Here is a 12,023-nt window from a genome sequence, read left to right as displayed (position 1 = left end):
AGCTGTGTTATTAAAAAATCCTAGAACTAAAAAATATGCCAGTAATTGGTTATAATAATACATTTTTTTAAAGTCCTGGATCTTCAGAAAAGCTTGTATTTGTAAACTACTGCAGTCTCTGGAGGGTTGAATAATTTCGATTGCAACTGTATATGTGTGTGTGTATATATATATATATTAGGGCCGGGACTTTAACGCGTTAATTAAGATTAATTAATTACACAAAAATAACGCGTTAAATTTTTTTAACGCATTTTAATCGCACTTAATTTTGCACCGCGGAACGTTTCTCACTGGATGAGTTTCAGCGGACCGATTATACTGGAGCACCAACTAGCGTTACTAAATGCGCATATCACTGCAGCACATCGAGCCTCAAGTATCACCTCAATGCTTTTACAGAAGGTCTACCTACCTATAGGGTACCTGAATTTCTGAAGTGTAGGCTAGTATATTTCTAAATATCCCAGTGTTTTCCCTACCATTATCTTAGGGGGGCGCGTTTACAATGTCTCCTCCAAGAAAACACGGACTGGATCGCGGACTCCATTCATAAAAACCGAATTTACTATAGCGTGGAATGCCACGTAAATTCGTCGATTTTTTATTGATAAATCAAAAGTTGGTCTGTCACTTAATTCAAATCGCGATATGAACTAGTGTCTGTAAAAACTGAAATGCAAAAGACCGTTTTAATATGAATCCTGCATGTACCGTTTGCCTCTGTATATTAGAATGGAAGTGACGCGTTTTTTTACTGCACGCCTGATGCTCCCGTTAATTTTTGGCATTTGCATCTCAAATGAACAGATAGACTCAATCTCCAAAGCTACTGTGAGTGTCACTTTTACCGTTTCATTTGAGAAAACTAGCATCATATCATACTTTACACACAGAAACTTCACGGCAACCTGTCAAAATAAAAGTACGGTTTAACATGAAACAGAACAATATTCCTATTTAAATAATTGACAAAAAACAATATATATTATAAAAAATAAATATAACAACAAGATTAACCACTTAATTGTAGAAAAAAAATACTACGATTATTATTTAAATGTTAAATTATTATTATTTATTGATTTTAACAGCAAACCTCTTGTTTGTTTGCCAAAAATTAAAAAGGTTTATTTTTCATTTGATTAAAAATAAATAAATGTTTATGCTTTCATTTGATTATGAGAAAATTAAAACACAAGAATTTCTTAAAAAAAAAAAAATAGCAAAAGATTGTAAAGCCCTATTGTTCAAAATGTTAAAATAGAGAGTTTTGGATTTATTTTTTCACTGAAATAAATGTTTTATGTTAAATAAACATTATTACACAAAGTAGGGGTAAAGTACCGAGAAAAAAAAAGTATGGAAACCTAGGGGAAACACTGTATCCTATTGCTACACTTAATGGCAATATTGCACTGGTCTGTTGGACTTGGTTGAACAAAAATAAACAATATTTTGTTGCTTAAGTTTATGTATTCAGTCATTATTCAAGGGTATACTAAAAATCCATATGAAAAAACTTACTTCTCACTGTTCTCAGGTCAAATATTTATATGCGATTAAAATGCGATTAATTTCGATTAATTAATTACAAAGCCTCTGATTAATTAGATTAATTTTTTTAATCGAGTCCCAGCCCTAATATATATATATATATATATATATATATATATATATATATATATATATATATTTATATATTTATTTATATTTACTTATTTACTTATTTACTTATTTATTTATTTATTTGTGAAATCACATTTGAAAGCACGTTTGATCCCATTTATTTCATCATTATTATTATTATTATTTATTTATTATTATTTTTTGTGTTTTCTTTTGCAAGTTTGCAAGAAAATCAAGCCCTTTTTTAGTATTTTCTTTTAATTATTAGTTTTTTACTTCATTTGATATTTTTGCACTGGTGATATATTTATGACAATTTATTATATGATTTTAAACTATATCATATTTATTAACTCCGAATCACAAGACAAAAAATGTTGTTAGTAACGTAATCCATTACATAACGCAATACAAAAGTAATCCGACTACTTTTAGATTACTATTGACCTAACTCGTTTGTTTCATTGATTAAAATAGAACAGTCTTGTACCATATTGATATAAAAGTGCATTAAACATTATATTACATCAAGGTTTTCCAAACTGGTGTTTGTGAATGAACTGCAGATGGTTTATGACTTTAATGAAAAGCCAATAAATCATAAAAAAGTTCAAGTCAGCTGGCAATTGAATTGACCATGTTTATAGTCGTTTGTTACAATTGTGTGCATGCTTGAATTTGAATTTAGTTTAAAAACATTTCTGGCCTAACTGTCAAATTTTAAAAATTCAAAAATTCAAATCTAGACCTCCCTAACCAACTGTTATTCTTACTAAGGAGCCCATGTAGGCGGTTATTAGCTCAATCGTTGCTCTTCTGAGGCGTGTTCGAAACGTGGCTGTCTGCTCTAGCTAGGCTGCGCATTTGAAAGAAATAGCCAAATAGTCAGGATGCCAGATCCCATCTGGTTTTGGAGCGGCGTGCTATGAGGAACATACCTCTGCTGTCGGAAGCCACGTCCCCCGATGACCCGAGGGCCTGGCCGCTGCTTTTAGAAGCACTAGGAAATGTGTACCAGCGTCTCCTCGGCGTTAATGGGGACAGAAGCCTTTCAGAGAAAGCATAATTACCCCACAGCTATTGATATCTGATGCGCCCACTGTTTCGCCATCTTTTTTTTTTTTTTTGCTGAAGAAGCAATGTGTTTTTGGACGGAGTTCACGTCTTGTTTGTAGCGTCTCGGCCTTCTGACACACCAACCCTTTCGGCTTTTTTAGGCCTGGACTGATTTTTTTTTCCTGTGTTTAGGCTAAAAGCATTTTCTGCTGGCCCGAAAGCTAGCCTAAATAAGAAGCCGGTCGTTCCATTGCTTCTGCTGACGACACGTTTACGAGATGCAGAAAATTAGCTCAAGTATTGAGTGCATGTACAGTGCCTTGCAAAAGTATTCATACCCCTTCATTCTTTTCATGTTTCGTTGCAGCATTATGTTAAACTGCTTTAAATTAGTTTTTCCCCACATCAATTTACACTCCGTACACCATAATAATGACAAAGCAAAAAGCAGATTTGCAAATTTTACAAATGTATTAAAAATAAAACACTGAAATAAGTACATTGCATAAGTATTCATACCCTTAACTCAGTGCATAGTTGAAGCACCTTTACAGCCTCAAGTCTTTTTGGGTATGATGTGACAAGCTTTGCACATCTGCATTTGGCAATTATCTGCCATTCCTTGCCTCACCTTTTCACCTCTCAAGCTCTGTCAGCTTGGATGGGGGCTGGCAGACATTTTCTAGAGTCCTAGTTGTTGCAATCGTCTTCCATTATGGATAATGGAGGCTACATGCTTCTGTGAACCTTCAATGCAGCAGATTTTTTTGCCTTAACGCAAGTCTGTCACTGAGCTCTACAGGCAGTTATCTTGACCTCAGGACTTGGTTTTTGCTCTGATATGCATTTTCAGCTGTTAGACCTTTCTAAATCATACTCATTCAACTGAATTTGCCACAGTTTAGCTCCACTCGAAGTGTAGTAACATCTAGAAGCAATATGAATGCTCCTGAGCTAAATTTCGAGTGTCCCAGAAAAGGGTATGAATACTTATGCAACGGGATCTTTTCAGTTTTTTATTTCTAATAAACTTGCAAAGTTGTTACAAACCTTTTTTGTCCTTCGTCATTATGGTGTATGAGATGTAGATTGATGTGGGGAAAAAAAAAGCAGTTTAACATAATGCTGTAACAAAACAAAATGTGAAAAAATGAATACTTTTGGAAGGCACTGTACATCTTTTTGCCTTTTGTTTGTGTTTGCTGGGAATGGAAATTGGTTTATATGGTTTATTTAGTAGTTTTTGGATATTTTAGTCGTAGTACTAAAGGACCACTTGACAACATTTCAGTCAGTTGGGTTTTGCACAAACTAACAGAGCATTCTCTGTAATGGCTTGTGCAAACTGAAGGAGATGTTTGGAAATGGACCCATTGCATTGTGGGAGGCAGAACTTCAAAATGTTTAAAAGTTGTTGCTTCAGTTTAGCTTTTCTTTGTAAAAACTGTCTGGCGTGAATTTCTTGTATTTCATGTTTGAGTAACTTTTTGTTGTTTTGACATTTTAATGAGAATTAAGCACATCTTCTCTCCCAGTTTCTCATTAAATTAATGCTAAATTTATATTACTGTAGGGTTAAACTATAAGTAAACCTTCAGTTTGTATAAACTAAAACCAAAATGCAGAAATTGTCAACTGATGCAGATTTTCTTGTCAACTACAATTCATGTACATCATCGTAGTATTTGTTAGTTGTTTTTTATTGATGCTAATATTGATTACAAAAATGTATTCAGTTCAGAAAGTATCAATCTCATCATTCTATTACGGTATTGAGATTGAATTAATAAATCAATGAATGAATTTATTAATTAATAATTTATTATTTTTTTGAATTTATGATGTTCTTGACAATTTGGCACATTTTACATATATATTATTATTTTGCAAGTAAATAAGGCGTATTTTAGGACCATTATTTATTAATTTATTGTATTTGTGAAATTTTATGACAATTTAGCACATTTGATCTGCTTTTGTACATTTTAAAAATGAATGGATTGTTTTACAAGAAAATAAGGCCTAATTCACGACCAGCATTTATTATATTTGTGAAACTTTACCAATTAAGCACGTTTTATTGTTTATTGTTTAAAAATATATTAGTTTTGTTTTGCAAGAAAATAAAGTCTATTTTAGGATTTATTTTATTACATTTTTTTATTTAATTTTATTATTTTTTGCATTTTATTCCTATTTTACATTTTAAGCTAATTTGTTATTTTGCAAGAATATAATTTATTTTATAGTTTATTTTTGCGTTTGTGATAATATTTATGACAATTTAGCATTTTTACATTTAAAAACTTTTTTTAGAGTATTTATAATAATTTCACACAATTTTTTTGCATTAAAACAATATTTTGCAAGAAAATGAAGCCTATTTTAGGATTTGTTTTATTAATTATTTTTTATTTAATTTATTTTTGGCATTTTAGCACATTTATTCTTTTTTACATCTTACAAAACTAGTTCATTTTATTTTGCAAGATAATAAGGAAATTAAGAAAATTAAGCATATTTTAAAACCATTATTTATTCATTCATTATATTTGTGAAATTTTATGACAATTGAGCACATTTAATCTGTTTTTGCATTTGGAAATTTTATTTTGCAACAAAATTAACCTTATTTTAGGATTTATTTTTATTTAATTTTAAAAAAAGTTATGCTTTTTTACTTTTAAAAGCTAATGAATTATATTTTGCAAAAAAAAAAGCCTATTTTAGGACCATTATTTACTCATTCATTATATTTGTGAAATTTGATAAATTTAGCAGATTTGATCCTATTTATTTGCATTCAGAATGAATGTTTTATTTTGCAAGAAAATGAGGCTATTTTAGGATTTATTTAATTTGTATGTATTTATTTATTTTGTTTTATTTATTTATTTATTTATTGCATTTGTGGTGTTTTTTTTAAATTAAGCACATTTTATCCCCCATGCATTTATGATATTTTTGACCATTTGGCACATTTTATTCCCTGTTTTAAATAAAAAAAAATAGTCAATTATATTTTGCATAAAAGCAGATTTTAGGACCGTTTACTCATTTATTATATTTGTGAAATTTTATGACAATTTAGTATATTTGATCCTCTTTTATTTGCATTTTAAAATGAATGTTTTATTTTGTAAGAAAATGAAGCATATTTTAGGATTTATTTCATTTGTATTTATTTATTTATTTTTTATTATTATTATTTTTTTTTTTTTTTTTGCATTCGTGATGTTTTTGACAATTTAGCACATTTTATCCCCCATTTATAATATTTTTTACCATTTGGCACATTTTATCCCCTTTTTTTTAAATGTAAAAAATAATAAATTATATTATTTATATATTATTATATTAAAAAAAACATATTTTAGGACCATGATTTTCTTATTTATTGTATTTGTGAAATTTTATGACAATTTAGCAAGTTGAATCCTATTTTATTTGCATTTTAAAATGAATACGTTTTATTTGGCAAGAAAATGAAGCCTATTTTAGGATTTATTTTTTATTTATTTATTTAATTTTTATTTTTGTTGCATTTGTGATGTTTTTGACAATTTAGCACATTTTATCCCCCATTTATAATATTTTTTACCATTTGGCACATTTTATCCCTTTTTTTTAATTTAAAAAATAATAAATTATATTTGGCAAAAAAAAAACACATTTTAGGACCATTATTTTCTTATTTATTGTATTTGTGAAATTTTATGACAATTTAGCAAGTTGAATCCTATTTTATTTGCATTTTAAAATGAATACGTTTTATTCGGCAAGAAAATGAAGCCTATTTTAGGATTTATTTATTTATTTAATTTTTATTTTTTTGCATTTGTGATGTTTTTGACAATTTAGCACATTTATCCCCCATTTATAATATTTTTTACCATTTGGCACATTTTATCCCCTTTTTTTAAATGTAAAAAATAATAAATTATATTATTTATATATTATTATATAAAAAAAACATATTTTAGGACCATTATTTTCTTATTTATTGTATTTGTGAAATTTTATGACAATTTAGCAAGTTGAATCCTATTTTATTTGCATGTTAAAATGAATACGTTTTATTTGGCAAGAAAATGAAGCCTATTTTAGGATTTATTTATTTATTTAATTTTTATTTTTTTGCATTTGTGATGTTTTTGACAATTTAGCACATTTATCCCCCATTTATAATATTTTTTACCATTTGGCACATTTTATCCCCTTTTTTAAATGTAAAAAATAATAAATTATATTTATATATTATTATATTTAAAAAAACATATTTTAGGACCATGATTTTCTTATTTATTGTATTTGTGAAATTGTATGACAATTTAGCAAGTTGAATCCTATTTTATTTGCATGTTAAAATGAATACGTTTTATTTGGCAAGAAAATGAAGCCTATTTTAGGATTTTTTTTTTTTTTGTTTTGTTTTTTTGCATTTGTGATGTTTTTGACAACTTAGCACATTTATCCCCCATTTATAATATTTTTTACCATTTGGCACATTTTATACATTTTTTTTTTTTATTTAAAAACTAATAAATTATATTTGGCAAAAAAAAAAAAAAAACACATTTTAGGACCATTATTTTCTTATTTATTGTATTTGTGAAATTTTATGACAATTTAGCAAGTTGAATCCTATTTTATTTGCATTTTAAAATGAATACGTTTTATTTGGCAAGAAAATGAAGCCTATTTTAGGATTTATTTATTTATTTAATTTTTTTTTTTTGCATTTGTGATGTTTTTGACAATTTAGCACATTTATCCCCCATTTATAATATTTTTTTACCATTTGGCACATTTTATCCCTTTTTTTAAATGTAAAAAATAATAAATTATATTATTTATATATTATTATATAAAAAAAAAACATATTTTAGGACCATTATTTTCTTATTTATTGTATTTGTGAAATTGTATGACAATTTAGCAAGTTGAATCCTATTTTATTCGCATTTTAAAATGAATACGTTTTATTTGGCAAGAAAATGAAGCCTATTTTAGGATTTATTTATTTATTTAATTTTTTTTTTTTTTTTTTTGCATTTGTGATGTTTTTGACAATTTAGCACATTTATCCCCCATTTATAATATTTTTTACCATTTGGCACATTTTATCCCCTTTTTTTAAATGTAAAAAATAATAAATTATATTTATATATTATTATTTTTAAAAAAACATATTTTAGGACCATTATTTTCTTATTTATTGTATTTGTGAAATTGTATGACAATTTAGCAAGTTGAATCCTATTTTATTTGCATTTTAAAATGAATACGTTTTATTTGGCAAGAAAATGAAGCCTATTTTAGGATTTATTTATTTATTTTATTTTTATTTTTTTGCATTTGTGATGTTTTTGACAATTTAGCACATTTATAATATTTTTTTACCATTTGCCACATTTTATCCCCTTTTTTTTTAAATGTAAAAAATAATAAATTATATTATTTATATATTATTATATATAAAAAAACATATTTTAGGACCATTATTTTCTTATTTATTGTATTTGTGAAATTTTATGACAATTTAGCAAGTTGAATCCTATTTTATTTGCATTTTAAAATGAATACGTTTTATTTGGCAAGAAAATGAAGCCTATTTTAGGATTTATTTATTTATTTAATTTTTATTTTTTTTGCATTTGTGATGTTTTTGACAATTTAGCACATTTATCCCCCATTTATAATATTTTTTTACCATTTGGCACATTTTATCCCCTTTTTTAAATTTAAAAAATAATAAATTATATTATTTAGGACCATTATTTACTCATTTATTATATTTGTGAAATTCTCTGACAATTTAGCATGTTTAATCTTTTTCTTTGCATTTAAAAATTGTTTTACAACAAAATTAACCATGTTTTTAGATTTTTTTTTTTTTTTTTTTTTTACAAATTTTTGTTTCATTTTATTATTTTTGCATTTGGCATTTATGACTTTTTTATGAATTATGTTTTGCAAGAAAATGAGGCATATTTTAGGGCTTCTTTTATTTTATTATTTTTTTTGTTGTTGTTGCATTTGTGATGTTTTTGACAATTTATCCCCTTTTTTTTACTTTTAAAACAACAAATTATATTTTGCAAGAAAATAAGGCCTATTTTATTTTTTTTAGTTGTCAGCTGCAATTACTATACATCAATGTAGTATTTGTTAAAAACATTTATTGTTGCATTAAAATGCAGATTTTAATTATGAAAAATGTACCTCTTCCAGAAAGGATGATTTTAATTACTCGATTACAGTATTGACAATCAAACTTTGTTGTTGTTGTTGTAATATTGGTGACACATTCTTCATAAGATTCATTTCATAACTTAATTTTATACTAATACAAACTGACATGAGTGAAGTTCATCTGCAGCCGTGTCTTCTCGGAGCGGCCGTGATCTTCCTGACATGTGGCGTATAAACCATCATGCTCCAGTTTCCAAGCGCTAGTTACCATCGCTAGCAGCGTATTAAATTCTCCATTGGGAATGCGAGGCTAAAAATAAGGATGCTCACAATGTAAACAGTGGGATATTGTAGCTCTGATAGTTTATTGTGATGGTCAGACGGCTGCCTTGCCGAAGCGGCAAACCTTGCCGTTTGGCCGCTCGCTTGGCGTGTGAAACCCAATCCTGGAGTGGGTGTCGAAGGCTGAGGATTCCTCCCTTGAGCCTCATTTCCAGGCCTGTTATGGAAGTCACATTTCCAGCGGCATTGTCTGCCGTGTGTTTGTGTTCGCAGAAGAGGCTATTGGCACATCCGTTCACGCGTGTGATCGCTAACCGTCCCGCTCGCCTTACGTCATGGATAGCGAGGCTCGCGTTACGGCTTAAGTGTCCCCCTTTTATTGGGGCCGATGTGTGGCGATGGGGAAGAAAAATGGTTTTAACCTGCAGCGCCCCTTCGGCGGGCCCCTCGTCTCTCTCCGGTGTGGCCCTCGGCCCTTATGTAAACTCACAAACGTCTCTGAATTGCTGCTCCACGTCTATTGAGAGCTTTTGGAAAGCTGACCTTTTGCTTTCAACCAAAAAGCTTCGCTGAATGAATCAATCTTTCGATATGCAGTAATAAAACTGTCCTGAATTGCTGATTGGACGCTGCTGTTTTAGTATTATCACATTCTGTCGCAGTTTCGGTTAGTTTTGAATTTGTTTTCTGTTTTTGTTTTTGTTGTTGTATAGTTTTTATTTTTTTATTTTAAATGTCTATAGTTATCATCTATTTTGAGTTCAGGTGTAGTGCTAGTTGTTTTAGCACATGGCAAATTAAGCTTAATGAGACATTTTGCTTGGCAACTGAAATAAAATGTATTTAGATATTAGATTTGTATTTAGTATTTCTTTTTAGGTTTTTATTTTGCAAGACATTTTTAATAATCTTAAATGATGTTAAAATCTATTTCTTTTCGCAGAACCATGTTAATATTATTGTTTTATAGGTTTATTTCTACGTTTCTAATTGTTAATCTGTATTTATTTTTTACGCAACTATCTTTTACTAAATTTTATCTTTATAAATTTTATCCTTTTGTAAGCTAAATTAAAGCTATTTTCAGTGGTAACGTGTTTTTTTTAATGATGATGCTGATGATAATAATAATAATAAAAGATATTTTATTTATTAAAATTATTGTCCCATATTTGTTTTTACTGCAAGACAAGAAGACGTAATAAATATTCTCATTCCATTTTCTACATTTAACACAAATTTTAGTGCTTGTGTGTGAAATCCATTAATTAATGTTTTTAGTTTAGTCTTTCAGAATTATTATTATAAAACATTTTTTTAGTTGTCATTTCAGTGTTTTTGAGATTTTTTTATTTAGGCCTACCAAATTAATGCACTAAATGTTTAAATAAAAAAAAAAAAAATGAAATTATTTATTGACATTTTAAATACTGTTTTTTTTTTTTTTTAGGTTTTTATTATTTTAGGCCTGCCAAAATGTTTCAATTAAAATTTTCTAAAAAATAACAAAAAATAAATAAATAAATCTAGTGCCATTTTCATTGTAAAAACTTTTTGAATTTTTATTTTATTATCTATTTATTTTTACTTATTTTTTTGAGTTGTCATTTTGGCGTGTTAGATTTTTTTTATATACTATTTTAGGCCCACCAAATTAATGCACTAAATGTTTCAATTAAAAATATACTTAAATTTAAAAAATAAATTAATAAAATAAATTAAATTATAATTTTAAAAATGAAAAGTCTAAATGTATGTATGTATAAATAAATATTAAGTTGTGTATAGTGGCATTTTCCTGTTAAATACAAGTGTATTTAACTAAAAAAAATATACATTTTTAATACAATTTTGTTTATTTTATGTTTTTATTTTACTTTTTATTATTTTAGGCCTGCCAAATTAATGCACTAAATGTTTCGATTAAAAATATACTTAAATTTAAAAAATAAATTAATAAAATAAATTAAATTATAATTTTAAAAATGAAAAGTCTAAATGTATGTATGTATAAATAAATATTAAGTTGTGTATAGTGGCATTTTCTTGTTAAATACAAGTGTATTTAACTAAAAAAAATATTAATTTTGAATACAATTTTGTTTCTTTTATGTTTTTATTTTACTTTTTATTATTTTAGGCCTGCCAAATTAGTACACTAAATGTTTCAGTTAAAAATGTTCTCAAAATTATAAAAAGTCTAAATTTATAAATAAATAAAGATTAAGTTGTGTAGTGGCATTTTCATGTTAAGCACACTTGTTTTTCTTTAAAAAAATACATCTGGGTTTATTCATTTATTTAAGTTTATTTTGGTGTGTTAGATTTTTATTTTATATTTATCTTAGGCCTGCTAAATTAATTTACTAAATGTTTCACTTAATGTTCTTAAATTTGAAAAATGTTCCCAATTTTTTTTTTTTTTTAAGTCTTAATAAATAGATATTTATTTATTTATTTAAGTTGTGTAGTTGCATTTTTATGTTAAATACACAAAATATACAGCTGGTTTTATTCGTTTATTTAAGTTTATTTTGGTGTGTTCGATTTTTATTTTAGTTTTTATTATTTTAGGCCTGCCAAATTATTGCACTAAATGTTTCAGTTAAAAATGTACTAAAAATTAAAAGTCTAAATGTATGTATGAATAACTAAATAAATATTAAGTTGTGGCATTTTTTGTGTTAAATACAGGTGTTTTTCTTAAAAAATATATTTATTATTATTATTATTATTATTATTATTATTAATAATATTCTTTTTGTTTATTTTGTGTTAGGTTTAATTTTTTTTTATTTTAGGCCTAAATGTGCACTAAATGTTTCAGTTAAGAGATGTTCTTAATTTTGAAAAATATAAAA

The sequence above is a fragment of the Garra rufa genome, chromosome 7 (assembly GCF_049309525.1).
Source record: "Garra rufa chromosome 7, GarRuf1.0, whole genome shotgun sequence".
Lineage (NCBI taxonomy): Eukaryota > Metazoa > Chordata > Actinopteri > Cypriniformes > Cyprinidae > Garra > Garra rufa.
This window is presented reverse-complemented; position numbering follows the sequence as displayed.